This window comes from Rhinoderma darwinii, chromosome 9, assembly GCF_050947455.1.
Source record: "Rhinoderma darwinii isolate aRhiDar2 chromosome 9, aRhiDar2.hap1, whole genome shotgun sequence".
In the NCBI taxonomy this organism is placed as follows: Eukaryota; Metazoa; Chordata; class Amphibia; order Anura; family Rhinodermatidae; genus Rhinoderma; species Rhinoderma darwinii.
In genome coordinates this window covers 62,198,938-62,216,866 of record NC_134695.1, presented here as the reverse complement: position 1 = coordinate 62,216,866, position 17,929 = coordinate 62,198,938, and the positions used below count along the sequence as shown (strand labels likewise).

Here is a 17,929-nt window from a genome sequence, read left to right as displayed (position 1 = left end):
TTGGATGCTCCATTGCCTTGTACTCCATGAGCACGCACCATTCAGCGAGGTGTACTCTGCCCGGCTTCATCGCTGCACCGCGCATGCCAAGGGAGTACAAGGCAATGGAGAAGGCTGCTAGTAATGTAGAACAGTCAGGAGGATGCCAATCAAAATCTGCGGGGCGCCATTTCAATTTTCGCCTCAGGCAGCAGAAAAGCTAGAATCAGCCCTGGGTGGGGGCGCCACTGAAACCAGCTGCCGCCACCCTCTCCTGCACTAAATGTACCTGCCTTACAATGACTTGCCCTGCCAATCAGCTCCTTTCAACGATGCTAGCGGCGCGACGACGTAATGTGGGGCACCATCTACAGGGGGGCTATATGTGGGGCACTATATACAGGGGGCGCTATATGTGGGGCACTATCTACAGGGGGCTCTATGGGGGCACTATCTACGGGGAGCAGTCTGTGTGTATGGGACACAATGTATGGTCCGGTTATAATCAGGGACACTGTATGGTGCTATTATAATCAGGGACACAGTGTATGGTGCTATTATAATTAGAGGTGCAGTGTATGAAGCTATTATATTTAGGGGTACAGTGTGTGCCACCATGAGAATTTTATCTTCGTTTATAGGTGCAGAAATGTTTGAATTAGGGATGTCACGATACCAGAATTTGGACTTCGATACCTATACTTCGTTTAGTATTGCGATTTCAATACCAATTCGATACTTTGCCAACAATAATAAAAAAAAAAAAGTTCTTCCATTTTCTGATGTGAGGCGCGAGGTGCGATGAAGAATTTTGAATGTGCCTCACATTAATAGTAATTAAACCCATCATGTTTCTCAGTCATAATGGGTTAATATGTAAGGTACATGATGGGGTTAATTACTATTAATGTGAGGCACATGGAGGTTAAATTCATCGCACCTCGCGCGTCACATTAATAAGTGATAGAAAGCAGTTTTTATTTTATTTTTTTACAGCGTACACATCATAAATGATGCAAAAAAATAGTTGTGAAGTTTATTACGGCCGCGCCAATACCCAATATGTGTGGATGTTTTATGTATTGAGACTTATTTTAATGTTTATTGTAAAAAAGGTGTATGCGTATTTTTATTTTATTTAATATTATTTTGTTTTTACTTTATTTTTAAACTTTAATGTACTGGCATATATCTATATTACAGTACATTAGCATGTGTACTGATAGTACACAGGCAGTTGTTAGGACCTACCAAAGTATGCCCTAACAGGAAATATGGTAAGACAGCCCTGGGGTCCTTCAATGGACCCTGAGCTGTCTGCCCATATATGGTATGTCCCTCAATCGCATCACAGGGATTCCTGTGACGCGATACAGGGCATCCCCCCTCCTCACTTTCCCCTAAATGCGATGAGTGGTTTCTCTGATCTCCGCTGTTATAGAGCGGGGCTGCGGCTGTGTAATGCAGCCATTGCCCCGCTCCTGACAGGAAGTGCGCGCGCAGTCAGCATGAGGTGATGCGGCCGGCGCTGCACTAATGAGCGGCGGCGCAGGCACTGAAGACAGGACATGGGGGTGTTTTGCAGTGCGCCCGCCATGTTCCGTCTTCAGTGCCGCCGCTCATTAGTGCAGCGCTGGCCGCATCGCATCATCCTGACAGTGCGCACTTGTTATCAGGACTCAGGAGCGGGGCAATGACTGTATTACACAACTCCAGCCCCGCTCTCATACATTCATGTATTACTATACTTAGCTGTGCGGCCGCACAGCTAAGTATCAAAATACATGAAATAATGGTATCGAACCGTTTGGGGATGCAGAGTATCGAAGTTTCGATGCATCGTGCATCCCTAGTTTGAATAGTGAGAAACTGAAGACCTCTGAGCGGCAAACTCTGCAGAAATGGGTCGTGTCCGGGAGAAGTCATCATAGAGGTCTGGACGGGATGGAGAAGAAAAGAGAAAAAGAACAACTAGAATCTGAGATCGTCACTAGTGAGTCACTTAGTGTAAATGTTTTATCTGCCTCTAATCAGCACTGTAGTCGCTGTATGCTCTGCAGCGAGATGATGGGTGGTATGTTTGTTTTTTTGTGAAACAGCAACTCCCAGCATATCCTTACCATTGTTCGGTCCGTGCTGGGAGCTGTAGTTTTACGCCATACAAACCTATACGGCAGGGGTTGCACTAAATTGAGCTGTATTTGTCCTGGTGCTGTATCTATGTGCTGAGCTTTGTTCTGATGCTGTATTTATGTACTGAACTTTGTTCTGGTGCTGTATATATGTACTGAGCTTGGTTCTGGTGCTGTATATATGTACTGCGCATGAGTCATAAGTGTGAGTGGTGTGCATGCGCATGTGTCTTAGGTGTGAGTGCCACGATTGCAGCATGTGTCCAGCCTGTGGGTTGCATGTGTGTGTGTGGAAAACCCCTTTAACCGTTTATTCGATTATCAGTAACTTTAAGAAGAAAGGTTCGATTGCTGTGAAGAAAGCTTCAGGGCAGCCAAGAAAGTCCAGCAAGTGCCAGGACCATCTTCTAAAGAGGATTAAGCTACGGGATCGGTTCTACACCAGTGCCTGCGGGCACCGGATGTTATGGCACATAATGCGATGGACGGAGCTGGAAGCAGTTGGCTCCGTTCATAGCATAGCGGCCATGCTTTAGAAGCTTGGCTCCTATTCCGTGGCCGAAGCCAACTGCTTCCGCATGTAAGTCCAGTGTACAGAGGCACCGGACCAGCTGATATGTGGGGGGTCGGACCCCCACAGCGCATGTACTGATGACCTATCCGGTCGATAGGTCATCAGTTGTCAGAAGGTGGAAAACCCCTTTAATGAACTACTCGGCTTCTCTAGATGTTACTGACACCGTTCTCTTGTATAATATTTGTGCAGTAACTTTAGTAAGAATAAGAAGTATAAACAACTGTACAGTGTGGAGAAGAAGGGTTAATAAATGAAGGTGATGAGGGGGGGACAAGACCATATGCACTTTAAATGAGCTTTACTGCTCGGAGTTGTGCCTAAAATGATCATCTTTGCCTCCTGTTGTTTGGTTTCTTTCTATGTAAAAATAATAAAAATGTTCTTGCTTTATATTTGCTGTCAAGATCGTCTTTAAAAAGAAAAAAACAAAACACGTCTTTGTAATTTGATTGTCATTTCTTTTTCTACTTGATTTATATTGAGGTTCCTACACCCCTTAAAGAAGCACTCCTGTGGAGACATGATGTCTCCTTCTGCCATTCTTTAACAAGAAATATACATTTTTAAAGAAGCCCGTCAGTCCTGCGAATATCTTTCTCAGCTGTCGACGATAATGTGTTTTACTAATAAGGTGCTGGTGGCATTTACTGTTGTGACTGAACACATAAGCTGCAGGACGACGGCTCCACCACATCACATTTCTCACCTCATAAAAAAAAGCACGGTAATCTGACTTTCAATAGAAGTCACTTTTGACCACATCGTCTCATGAGAGCGCTGTGACTGGGGTGCTTCGGGCTAAAGATCACGTTAGATCACATTGGGGCATGATCATGCAATGGCTTGGGGCATAAGTGCTTAGGCCAGGTTTGCTTTGGATTTCACCCATGTGCCTGGGTTCAAAGCATGCTGCATGTGTGGAAGATGGCGGGCTTGTTACTTATACGAGTTTGTTGCTTGTGATTGAAGGTGACAACGTTTTGGCAAGCAGCCGACGCTCAACAGGGCAATGCGTTTCTCCTTTAAAAGGGTGCCTCGCCTTGTGAACCTGCACTGGTGAAAGACTTTCAAAACTGAGACACAAGGAGGAGATCCTGGGAATAGAGCCCGTATGTTCCTGACTCCTCTAATTCACCAGCAGAGAACATTACCAGTTCACTACCTCTGCTGTTGCGAGCCAGCTACAAACTCTTCCAAAGATGAAATGTTCTTATTCCTGCTGGAAGTGACGATTACATTTGGTCTTATGGGAACAATAAGAAAAACCTGAGATCACCCTGAGATCACCCTGAGATCACCCTGAGATCACCCTGAGATCACCCTGAGATCACCCTGAGATCACCCTGAGATGGTGGTCAGGTGCTTAAGCTGTGCTCTAAACAGTGAGTGTCTTCTGTGCTGCCCCTGGTTCAAAACCTGGTGTGTGGATTGTCCAAAATGGTACTTTGCTGGGTGGTGTTTATAGTGGTGTGGAGGCAGCGCAGTGAGATTGTTGCTGCATAGGAAACTTAATTATGTAAAGAAAGCTACTTATGCAGCTGTCTCTTTTGAGACCGCTGTAGTTATATAGTAGACTATTGCAGATTTCAGCAATATACTCATCACTCAAACAGCTATCAGAATCCATCCCTTCATAGGTGGCACTTTGGGAAAGAGGAAGCAGCCCAAGGTCACCAGGAGGACAACATGGGGGTTCGAACCCACGTTGTACAGAAGTGATTCCTGCACTCAACATGGATCATACAAGCTGTGAGCTAGCTGCGCGGCAGCCTTACAAGGACATGTTTTTCACCACTTTTAAGAAAGGGTAATCGGACCGTCAACAAGAAAAACTTTGGATGATATTGAGACATGACAGCAGGGCGGCTAACTAATTTTAAGGCTGGAGATCCCGGAGATAGAACTCACATGGTGCTCACGCCTCGACTTTATTAGTATAGATCTTTACCAGTGCGCTACCTCTGTTTTCAACTGTTGGCAACAAATTCTTCCTAAGATGACATGTTCTTATTCCTGCTGGAAGTGACATTTACATTTGGTCTTATGGGGACAATAAGAAAGCTCTGAGATCAACCTGAGCTGGTGGTCTGGTGCTTAAGCAGTGTCTTCTGTGTGGGCCCTGGTTCAAATCCTGAAGTGTGGCCTTGTCTGAGAGGATACCTCGCTGGGTGGAGGTGGTGTAGTGAGGAGGATGCTGCATAAGAAAGTTACTTATGCGCCTGAACCAGTTCTCTTTTATAGAACATTATTGCAGATTTCAGCAATATACTTATCACTCAATCAAGTATCACCTTCCGTCACCCTGTAGGTGTTGCTTTATGGTAAAGGGGGAAAGCTGAATGTTAAGAACATAAGCTGTGAGCTCGCTGCTCCACCGGAACGCATTTTCACCTCATAAAAAAGTGCGGTAATCTGACATTCCACAGAAATCACTTTGGACCGAATCGACCGACATGCGCTGTGTGCTGTGACTGGGGGGCTGAGGGCCAGGGCCGGTTTTAGACAGAGTGTGTTGGCTGCTGGGGCTTGTGTGCCAGGGCTGTTTTTTTGTTAGGGTCTGGCCCTGTTGGTGGGTATATAAGGTGTGCGATAGGCTGTCTGATCACATATGACTCGTTGTTCCCATGGGTAAAAGGGGCGATTTATCAGAGTTGCATAAAGGGATAATTATTGGCTTTCGAGTGGTGGCAGTATTTCTCACACAGCGCAGTTTGTGAACTGTTCACGTGCTGCTGTGGTGAAAGTGTATTGTGAGTGGACAAATGGCACCATTGGGAATAACCAACGTGGAAACTGCGGAGCACCACGTACCATTGATGTGAGAGGTGAACGTCGGCTACGAAGGTGCGCGAGGGCCGAATGACACTCTACAGTGGAGCAGCTCACCGTGAAAATCAACCAGCGTCATGGTCTGGGGAACTTTTTCATGGCATTCTCTGGGCCACTCATCCATGTGGAAGGCTCTGAACCCAGGTATTGGGGTATGAATCCATAGTTGCAGGTCACGTCCTCTCATACATTCTGTTTGTCTTCCCTGGGGCAGGTGGAATCTTCCAGCAAGACAATGTGACATGTCACACGGCTAGAAATGTCTGACAGTGTTTGGAAGAGCACGACCAAGACCTCCAAGTTCTTCCCCCTAATTCGCCAGACTCTAAACCAATTGAGCATCCGTGGGACCTTGATCGTCTTGTTTGCTCTATGAATACTCCCCCACGCACCCTCCAGCAAATGTGGGATGTTCTGCAGTCAGCGAGGCGCCGGATACCTGAGACCACCAACCAGCACCTTATTGAGCCACTCCATGCTGTCCTATGTGCCAAACCACATCTTCCCGCTCTTCTATTCCAGACCACACCCTCTCTAGTTTACCTGTCCTTCCTCCACGATCATCCCCTATGTGCCAACTCCTCCTTTCCAAGCTTTATTGTTTGTCAGCTCATGACTTGCTCATTTTTTCTGTATGTCACCCCCCCCCCCCAGCTCATCTTTGTACCTCATCCAGATTTTCCATTTTTAATGTATGCCAGGCCATGCCTTTCCCGCACTCTACTGCCTACTGTAATGAGAAGTGAAGTGCTGGAGTCTCCTAACAAACCTGTTGTTATATCACAAATCTGCTCTTTCCACTCTGGATTGCAAGGTCAAATAAACTGAAAGACCTATTTCAGCCACAAATAAACAGGATTATATGGTGTACAATGACTTTATCTCACCCCAAATGAAAACTAGAGGGGTGCACAAATTATTTGTGCATTCTATGATGCTCAATGTGGGTGAGGACGTGATCTGGTTACACAATTCATGGCGATCGTTTGCAGACCTCTAGATACTTGTAGCCATGAGATGTTCTTGTAGAGGAGGGTAGATCAACCCCGGGGTGGAGCAATAATCTGTGCATCTATGGCAGTGGCTCCCCAGCTGTTGCAAAACTACAACTTCCAGCAGCAGACTGTGGGGTACGCTGGGAGTTGTAGTTTCCCAACAGCTGGAGATCCACAGGTTAAGACAACTGGTGCCAAAACAATCAATTCCAACCAATGGGAAAGCGTTCCAAAACTCATCAAATTTGCTTAAAGAGGTTTTCCAGGTAATAAAAATTGATGTCCTACCCCCGCCGATCAGCTGTTTTGGAGGGGCCGCAGCGCCCATACGAGCGCTGCTTCCCCTTCATTTCTACTTGCTCACTGTGAATCGTCGACACGCATTTAGCGGCGATTCACAGGTATTGCAGCCTTTTCTCCCACTGAAGTGAATGGGAGAAAAGTCTACGAGCGCTGCGGCCCCTTCAAAACAGTTGATCGATGGGGGTCCCTGGGAGTCGGACCCCGACCCATCAGCTATTGATAGCCTATCCTCAGGATAGGCCATAAATTTTTTTTGTCTGGAATACCCCTTTAATTTCTGTGACTTTTGTGCTTTTAATATCTTTTCTTTTTGTCAGTGACTAAAAAACTCATCCTGACCAACTGGCATTGTTCATTACAAGATACAGTACACTGTGACAAGCCATGCACCTGTGTCTGCTGGATATCATCGAAACAGATATTTAGCCACTGGATGTAGTTAATGAATGTTTACATTCACTGACTACAAGCAGAGATCTTGAAAATGGTAAGGGAACTAAAACACAAAGCATATTAGAATGTTCTGCACATTTTCATTCTTCAATGTATATTCTTTATTTACACAAATGTCCGAATAATTTACCTATGCAAATATTGGTGTTTTTGGAGTAAATTGCAACAAAAAAATTGCAACGTGCTGCAGATTTTCTGTAAAGATCAAACTTTCCTCGTTACTCCCCAAATTTTTAAAGTGACAAGAAAAGTGGGCAAGGTCTCCAAGGAGAGTCAAATTTATTAAATAGAAAGCCTGAAAATGGCAGAATTTTTTTTGCAAATCTACATCTGGTCATAGCAGGCGGAGATTTGATTTTCTGCAAAATGCGCCAAATTAATTAAAAGGCACGCACCTTTAAATACATTTGTCACAAATAATGACAACTATCTCCTATACTAAGATTGGCATAGATACAGCATGCCAGTCTTAAGGTGGTTATACAAGGGCAAATTTTGGCCCGGTAACGAGCACCGAACGACGATAACAGCTTATCCATCGGCGCTAGTTTTCCTCAATTCAAAGGGAGCAATGATCAGAATGCATAAGGATGAACAATGGTTATTGCGATCATTCGTCCCCACACATTTGCATCATATCGGCAGCACATGCCCTGTTCACACGGGTAGATGTGCTGCCGACAAGCGACCATTTTTTGGGCTGCATAAAGGACACGATCAGCCGAAGAACGAGCGTTTGCTCATTTGTTGGCTGATCGCTGCCCTGTTTAAACGGGTCAATGACACCATTCGCCGGTCATTGGCCCGTGTTAAAGGGGTTATGTGGGGACCAAAAATACTCGCTAATATACATTGCAACTAGACCTCCGGTCCCCCGGCAGCGCTATAAAAATCTATGAAAATCTCAGAATCAGCGCGACGGGGAACGTATATTAGCGAGTGTAGTCACATACTGCAGTGACGGCACTGCTAATCACTTTTGGTCCCCACATAAGCCCTTTAAAGGGTCTTTGGTACATGTGGAGAAATAAAGGAAAAAAGCACGGCGCCACATAGTGCAGATAAATCCAAGACGGTATAGACAATTAGAAACAGAGGTATGCTCACCAAAGTTCAGATGGATAAAAGTCGCCAGTATATGAACAATCAAACTGGATATGAAAAGTGCTGCTGTCGGGATCCAAGACCGGTTGTACTAATTGGCCACCGCAAATTTGAGGTGTAAAATGTCGAAAAAACTTGGAACATGAACGGCGCTGCTATTTAATAATGAAGGAATATGAATAATTAAGAACTATTTATTAAAATTGTGGCTACGCGTTTCGATACCGCATTGGCATCTTCCTCAGGCCCAATAAAATGTGTATACAGACATCCACACTTAAATACACCAAGATGTTAAAAAAAAAACGCCAATGCGACCGGGGTCAAAATACCTTAATGACGTCATCCGGCAAGGTCAAGGGTTAAAATCGTAACAATCGTCAAATATCTTTCTTGTTCATTTGTTACGATTTTAACCCTTGACCTTGCCGGATGACGTCATTATTAATTAGCAGCGCCGTTCATGTTCCAAGTTTTTTCTACATTTTAAACCTCACATTTTTGGCACATGTGGGCCATTGTGGTTACATCTTTGTGTCTTCAGACACCTTTACAGTGTGAGAACGAACTGCACCCCTTCTAATCTTGTTTTTGGGGGTACATTGACATTGTGTTACCAAATACCCTACAAGAAGTTGGTTTTCTTTTCCCAGGTCCCGAGCCGCGTTGGCATTTGTTCTTTACTACAACACAGCGTATTCCTTCATTAGTTCACCGTCGTCGGGGTAACTATTTTGCTCGCCTAAAAATGCGATCTAGAAAATGGCCCCGTTCTTGTGTCATTTACCAATTGTTATCAGGTTTCAAATGGCAAACCGGTTACATCACCCCAGGCGAGCGAAACAAGCTGCCAACCATTAGACGCTAATTACATATCTGAAGTTACATTATCCTGTAGCAGAAATTACATCTTCAAAAAGGACAATACAACACTACTTTACTCATTACTCCTAATTAATAATGCATGATAACGAGGAGGAATCAACTCAAAGACACAATTATTTCTTACAAACTCGTTCCAAGATGTTCATCATAATTGGCGCTGAGCAGTAAAGAGCAGGGATGTGGAAGATGACCAAGAGATCTGCAACTCCCCAGCGTATCCACTACTGTCCGCCATGTCTCGTCACTTACCCCAGGATCTGATCGCCTCAAAAAGGTGGCACCAGTGTCGGTCGGACTGGGTACATTGGACCCGCCAAATGTATGTTCTCTATTTATTGTATTGTCAACGGTGCTTAATGTCTTTTTCATACATATCAGCATGTCGGACTAATGAGAAAGGGATTTGCCTTTGGGGTTGTCTTAGTTGAACCTCGTGGTTGGCCCTCATTAGGCCTTATTCACACAGTGCAGTTTTGGTGAAGTTTTTGAAGCCACAACTAGAAGTGGATCGTAAAGGGAGGGGAAGTATATTGTAAAGATTCGACTTCTCCATTTTTTTTTTAATCCAATCTTAAATGTGGCTTCAAAAACTGCACCAAAAAACTGCACAATTTCAATATACCCTTAAGGGTCTGTACAGATGTTGCAGTTGAGATGTGGTCAAAACTGCAACGAAAAACCGCATCTGAAAAGTGCACTTTTTTACGGCAATTTGGTACATATTTCATGTGGTTGCGGTAAAAAACGCACATATCGCACATGCTTACCCCCTCCCTCCTCTGACGACCGTTCCAGCCACACTAAATGACGTTGCAGGCCATGTGACCGCTGCTGACTGTGATTGGCTGCAGCGGTCACATGGCCTGCAACGCCATCTCGGGAGGCCGGACTGGAGAAGAAGCAGGAGGGAACTCTGGGTAAGTATAACTTTATAATTTTTTTTTCTTACTTGTAATTTTAGCCGCGGAATCGCTGCGATGCCGCCGCAACACACACCACTTTGTTGCGGGTTTATGCACCTCATTGAATTCAATAGGAAAACCGGCAACAGATAAGCTGCGATTACGCACCATTAATCGACATGCTGCAGTTGAAGAAACCGCACCGCAGGTCAATTTATGTGCTTTTTTTTTCGGCGCCATTTTTCCGCAGTGTGGGGACGAGATTTGTTGAAATCTCACTCACACTGCTGCCACTGTAATACGCTGTGGAAAATCTGCAGTGTTTACGCGGTCGGTTTGTACCCTCAAGGTGGCCATACACATTAGATGACAATCAGCCACACCCGCCGATTTCGACCAGACAATTCTCTAATCTGTATAGGATGGCCCGACTCACCCAAAAGCAGATGTCGGGGGGAAAGAAGGATCGGGCATGCCGAATCCTTTGTTCTCGCAGGAAATAAGCCGCTGCCAGAAGGTGTCTGATAGCGACTTATTCCCCTCTCCCCATTGAAACACCTGCCAAGCCCAGCGTGTATGCGTAAATGGAAGTCCAGGAGGCCAAACGCGTGTTCGGCCAACAGCTATCTAAAGTGTACGGCCACCTTTTGCTATGCGTTCTGGAGACGATAGAGTTAAAATTGCCGAACTCTGCAGGTAGAGCTGTGATTGGGCTCGCTAATCCTCATTAGTATGCTGTGTTAACTCTTTCCTTTCCAGAGCACACTTCTTAGAGGGAACAGTGCTGAGGATCCTCCTGGGGGCTACTCCAATCTGGTTAATACATTTTTAGACAAACTTCTTAAAAAAATCTCAACATCCTCCAAGAAAAGAAGCCAAAATCTTGTAAAGTTGTAAGCACACACCATTCTTGCTGCCTGGATCTGGCATTGAGCCTCTGGATCACCTTCCAATTTCACCGCACACATGGCTGACCACAGGGGATATGAACTGGCCATCCAACACTCCTTCCAGGGCATTTAGCCACATTAGTAGATGCTTGATGGGGCCAGTCAGTAGCAGTCACCTGGCAACATTCTCCAACATCCCCGGGATTGATCAGAAGAATTTACATCAGATTAGTATCTTATCCTTTTTACCCAAGATAACAAGGTCCAATAACTTGTGGTCCTGGTTAAAAATGTATGTATCTTCTACCTTATATTCTTATATACAGTGGAGATAGATAGATAGATAGATAGATAGATAGATAGATAGATAGATAGATAGATAGATAGATAGATAGATAGATAGATAGATAGATAGATAGATAGATAGATGATAGATACACCGTGTTCCAAATTATTATGCACATTGGATTTAAGTGTCATAAATATTTAATTATTTGTTTTTCAATGAAACTCATGGATGGTATTGTGTCTTAGGGCTCTTTGGATCATTGTAATCAATCTCAGACACCTGTGATAATTAGTTTGCCAGGTGTGCCCAATCAAAGGAAAACTACCTAAGAAGGACGTTCCACATTATTAAGCAGGCCACAGGTTTCAAGCAATATGGGAAAGAAAAGGGATCTCTCTGCTGCCGAAAAGCGTGAAATAGTTCAATACCTTGGACAAGGTCTGAAAACATTGGATATTTCAAGAAAACTTAGGCGTGATCATCGTACTGTGAAAAGATTTGTGGCTGATTCAGAGCACAGACAGGTTCGTTCAGATAAAGGCATAATGAGGAAGGTTTCTGCCAGACAAATTAATAGGATTAGGAGAGCAGTTGCTAAAATGCCATTGCAAAGCAGCAAACAGGTTTTTGAAGCCGCTGGTGCCCCTGGAGTCCCGCGAACCTCAAGGTGTAGGATCCTCCAGAGGTTTGCAAGTGTGCATAAAGCTATTATTCGGCCACCTCTAAACAATGCTCACAAGCAGAAACGGTTGCAGTGGGCTCAGAAGTACATGAAGACTGATTTTCAAACCGTGTTGTTTACTGATGAGTGCCGTGCAACCCTGGATGGTCCAGATGGATGGAGTAGTGGATGGTTGGTGAATGGCCACCATGTCCCAACAAGGCTTCGACGTCAGCAAGGAGGTGGCGGAGTCATGTTTTGGGATGGAGTCATGGGGAGAGAGCTGGTAGGCCCCTTTAGGGTCCCTGACGGTGTGAAAATGACCTCTGCAAAGTACGTAGAGTTTATGACTGACCACTTTCTTCCGTGGTACAAAAAGAAGAACCGTGCCTTCCGTAGCAAAATTATCTTAATGCATGACAATGCACCATCTCATGCTGCAAAGAATACCTCTGTGTCATTGGCTGCTATGGGCCTAAAAGGAGAGAAACTCATGGTGTGGTCCCCATGTTCCCCTGACCTCAACCCTATTGAGAACCTTTGGAGCATCCTCAAGCAAAATATCTATGAGGGTGGGAGGCAGTTCACATCAAAACAGAAGCTCTGGGAGGCTATTCTGACATCCTGCAAAGATATTCAAGCAGAAACTGTCCAAATACTCACAAATTCAATGGATGCAAGAATTGTGAAGGTGATATCAAAGAAGGGGTCCTATGTTAACATGTAACTTGGCCTGTTAAGTCTTTTTTGATTGAAAGAGCTTTTGATTTCTGTAAATATGACCTCCTGATGCTGCAAATTCTACAAATTACCATTTTACTTCTCTTTACAACCTTTACAATGTTTTGATCTCTGTTGTGCATAATAATGTGAAACAGTGCATTTTGAGTTTTTTACTTCTAAAAAAAAATCTGTTATCATTAGGAGATTTATTCAATAACATTTGCATTACACTCCAACAGTTGATGGCTTGAAGATTATACTGACTGTCATTTGTATCGACTATTTAGGAAAATCAGCGAAAAATAACATTTGCATAATAATTTGGAACGTGGTGTAGATAGATAGATAGATAGATAGATAGATAGATAGATAGATAGATAGATAGATAGATAGATAGATAGATAGATAGATATGAGATAGATAGATAGATAGATAGATAGATAGATAGATAGATAGATAGATAGATAGATAGATAGATAGATAGATAGATAGATAGATAGATAGATAGATAGATAGATAGATAGATAGATAGATAGATAGATAGATAGATAGATAGATAGATAGATAGATAGATAGATAGATAGATATGAGATAGATAGATAGATAGATAGATATGAGATAGATAGATAGATAGATAGATAGATAGATAGATAGATAGATAGATAGATAGATAGATAGATAGATAGATAGATAGATGGAGAGATATGAGATAGATAGATAGATAGATAGATAGATAGATAGATAGATAGATAGATATGAGATAGATAGATAGATAGATAGATAGATAGATAGATAGATAGATAGATAGATAGATAGATAGATAGATAGATAGATAGATAGATAGATAGATAGATAGATAGATAGACTTTACTAATTTACTCACTGAAGGACCATATGAAGCAAACTTTAAAAAAAGCATGCCCAACCGCCCACCTATAAAACCTTCTCACATGGAAATATTGATTTCCCACTTGGGTACAGACAGAACAGTGTGAAGTTCATCTCCAGCCCTCGTGCATTATTTTGGACAGGGATGAAGTGCTGCTTCCAGATTCCTCAGCCCGTGGTAATAAATATTATTCTATATCCAGCGACGCTGCATACACTATCAGATGATTATTATCACATATATTATAACATGCCGGGCGATATTACATGATGTGACTCAAGTATCTTTCATATACTAAGGGTTTGGCTTAAAGAAGCGAGACATTAAGTTTCATCAAGAAGATAATAAAAGCTTCGCTCATCTCTTAAGATCTATAATGTAACGTATATATTGTATGTGTGCCCGAAATATGAGCTTGGTGCATCCTTCATATGGGCACCGAGCGGCAATACAAACGGGTGTAAGGTGCCTATTAGTATTGTGGGACCTTGTCCAATGTAACGTGAACACTCTCCGGTACCTATAACTTCCCTATGTAATGACACTATGGGCACGGAGACTCTTCACTATGTTCTGCTCGTAGTACGGAGCCATAGGCATGCCATGTACCGCCATATGGGGCTCCATATGGCACCGGATTACGGAGGTATGGCACCCGATATAACGCGGCAGAATCCGTATGAAGTCAGGATCATACGGAGATACAGTACGGCCTCATACACCTCCATGGGGGCCACATTACAGTCCCGTACAAGTGGGAACTTGTACGGAATAGGGCGCCGTGTGCATGAGCACTAGTCTCGTTCCAATGTATCAGTCGGCCAAGGACTTTATTTGACCCCCCCCCCCAGCTACATTCTCTTCATTCTTACTGCAATTACTGTTAAGCCACAGACACCGACCGCTTATCCCCTCGTACAATCCAAAATGATATCTCCATTACCTGCTTAGAAAATCTCCTTCTCACTCCTAAACCAGTTCATCTCTCCGATTACCACATTCTTTTCATAGTCCCAATCCTTTCATGGTGATCCCTGGTATTAACTACAATGTCCTTTTTATTGTAATTTGCATGATTCTGATGGATTTAGCTTCATTGCTGTAGATGTAGCAGAGCTGAGCATGTCAATTGGCACAACTCATCGTAATGTCACATTGTGTTTCTACTCAAAACTGCTAGTAGAACGTAACTTTACAAGAGTTATCATGATGCCCAAACACTGCAACCGCCCTTAAAAAAGTTCACCGGCATATTCAGCACTGCTACATCCATACTACACCACAAAGTTCTGTTTAAGTCCACTGCAAAGCCAAACTTTTCAGCGCTGTCATCGCCATTGCAGTAGGTGCATTCAGGACATAAAACAGATCATTTGTGATTACAATTTCTGCAGGCTCGGTCTTCTAACAGACCACATCAGGGGTCCGGCCCACCCCTAATTTAACATACTGCACCAAAAGCAGGTGGCCTGTGCCTAGAAGTCCATCTGTTATGTCAAGAAGCCTTTTGGATAATCCATAGCTTGAACTGGATGTCATGAGTAGCTAATATTAAGTCAACTGTACATAAACCAGAGGTAGCAGAGTTGAATTTGTCATAAAACTCTACATTGTTCATAATGCCTAAAGGCAAGTCTTTGAGTTGAGATGTTATAGTAGGTTTACCTGCAGTCCTATGTAAACCTACGGATAACACAATTTGCAGTGATTTGTTTGATTTTTAAATGTCAAATTCAGCTTTGCTACAATTGATTAACTCTGCTACATCTGTGAAATTTACAAGAATTTACAACTGGAATTAGGAATGTTCAGGCCATTTATATGTACAATACTCTATATAATACATGTCCATACGCTGCTATAATAAAGGCATTCTATTCTGAGCCCATGCGGGAGCGTGTTGTATACATAGAGCTCACCTATATTATTCATGCACCTCAGTCATCCAGACAACACAGACACTGAACTGATTGGACCTGCAGTTGTCATGTAATTGTTCCTTGGACTATCTATCAGTCCGGCTACCGGCATCTTATGTATTGTGGTCATTGCAAATATTTATCACTTAATGTGGTTTGTCTTAATTGCTCTCCGGCCGCCTATTTAGTGGTTACATGTGTCAAAGGGCAAACAGCATGAAATAAATGGGATTTGTGGAACAGTTATGTGTCCAGGGAGGGTGTCTGTAAATGGGGTCTGCAACTATGGATAGTGTTACCCTGAAAGGGTGATAAACATTCCAGAGACTAGATAGATAGATAGATAGATAGATAGATAGATAGATAGATAGATAGATAGATAGATAGATAGATAGATAGATAGATAGATAGATAGATAGATAGATAGATAGATAATATATTACAGAGATAGATAGATAGATAGATAGATAGATAGATAGATAGATAGATAGATAGATAGATAGATAGATAGATAGATAGATAGATAGATAGATAGATAGATATGAGATAGATAGATAGATAGATAGATAGATAGATAGATAGATAGATAGATAGATAGATAGATAGATAGATAGATAGATAGATAGATAGATAGATAGATAGGATAAATTATATATAATCCCTTTATTCTAAATTTTTACTTTTTCTATCATTTCATAAAAGACAATTAGATGTAATATAATAACACGACTGCTCTGTGCACAATATCAGCTTGTTGCATCTAGACTTTCGCCTTACATCTACGTATGGCCCTGGTGACCTAAGAAGCCAAAAAGTGTCCTGCCCTATGTCCCACCCCAAGACCTGAGATAGTGAGACACCAGGGACTGCAGTCCACTTACCTTCCCAGGCTCTGCTGCAGAATGCTGGGGGATAAGACCAGGGGGATCCTTATTGAGCTTGCAGTAAAAACCGTGGCAGCTTCTCAGAATTTTGTCCACCATCGCCAGTGTTGGACCCCCAGCCTGTTACACCAATCTCATCCATCCTCAAGCCCCTTAGTCTCTTGTTTAATATGTTGGGAATATCATGCTCCAGTCAAGTGTCCCTCTCAGGGAGACCCCCCTCCCCCCAAGTATGGCTCCTGGTATCCACTGCAAATCACAGAGTGACTTGTGATGGGGGTGAGAGGAAGGGAGGGCAAAGGAAGCAGAGAGATGCAGCGCACCACAGCTATCTCACTGCAGTCCTGCTGAAATGTATGTGCGTCTCCTTCCAGGGCACTGAGATATTACAGCTACAGCAGAGCAGCTGAGAGAGAAGGAGACAGGAGGGAGGAAGAAGGGAGGGAGGGAGCGAGAGACATCAGGGAGGAAAAAAAGAGGGGAAGGGAAGGGAGGAGGGATGTGAGAAAGTGTCACATGGAGGGATGTAAAGGAGCGAGGTGCGAGGGAGAAGAGGTGTTCAAAAGTAGAGAAAGGCTATGAGCAATATGGAGACAAACAAAAATAACACACAGCTGTTCTCGCATGTTGCTTCATCAGGTTCTGGATTCCTCGTTCTTGATTTAGCTCAGAAATAATTCGTCAGATTACCAATTTGCAGGTTCAAAAACACCAGGATAATCTGATCGGTGGAAAAGGTAACCATTATGTAATACGATGATCATCGAAAGTAGAACCTCAAGTAGCACCACTGGTTTGGCACCGACTAACCAAGGAGAGGAGTCGAAGGAACCCTCCCGTTCCTCACGCTTAACCCTCTCGTTGAGTTATGGACTTTTCCGGCCAGATTGCGGCTGGATAGATTGGCAGCAGATGTGCTCCTGAAGTTGTCAGTCAAGGATGTAACGAAAAATACAGATGCATAGGTCAGGATAGCCAAAAGTCAATACTAGGAAGGTGGTCAGAAGAACCAAGGAACAGGGACACATCTTTAGGGGTTGCTGTGGTTGCAATCGTACCTGGTCCCTGGTGTCTAAGGGCGATTATTGGCTCCTCTGCCACATAAGAAGACAGCAGCACTTTAAATGGCACATGACAGTTAGGGAGCCCTGGTAGATACGTTGCATTGGGGACCAGGAGCTTCAAGATAGACTAAAGCTTCAAGATATATCCAGACTATGGAGACGGGTTCAATATCAGAAAGTCTGGTTAGCAACCAGAAACACTAATTTGCGGTTCAGACGTGGTCTAGAGGGCCATGGAGCATTCAATTAGGTCACCTGTGATGATGTCATCGGGTAGCGCCAGTTGGACAGTGTGATTGGCTAAGTGTGGACAGTATGATTTCCAAAATAGTCTTAATTAACTTCTAGACGGATCACTTGAGAAGAAAATTCTCTCACCTTCCATGTATATTGGTGGTCTAGAAGTATACAAAGAATACGGTGGCTTTTCCTCATGAACTAGCTTACGTCA

At 43.4% G+C, this 17,929-nt stretch overlaps 1 protein-coding gene across 2 annotated transcripts in view; it reads right to left on the bottom strand.

Annotated features, from left to right (window-relative positions):
• CHST1 (carbohydrate sulfotransferase 1) overlaps window positions 1-16,898 on the bottom strand; it is a 39,586-nt gene extending 22,688 nt beyond the window's left edge. For both annotated transcript variants that reach the window (XM_075837027.1, XM_075837026.1), the window contains exon 1: window positions 16,412-16,898. The gene's annotated coding sequence lies outside the window, so the exon portion shown is untranslated. The remainder of the gene's footprint in view (window positions 1-16,411) is intronic.
• Between the last annotated feature and the right edge of the window lie 1,031 nt (window positions 16,899-17,929).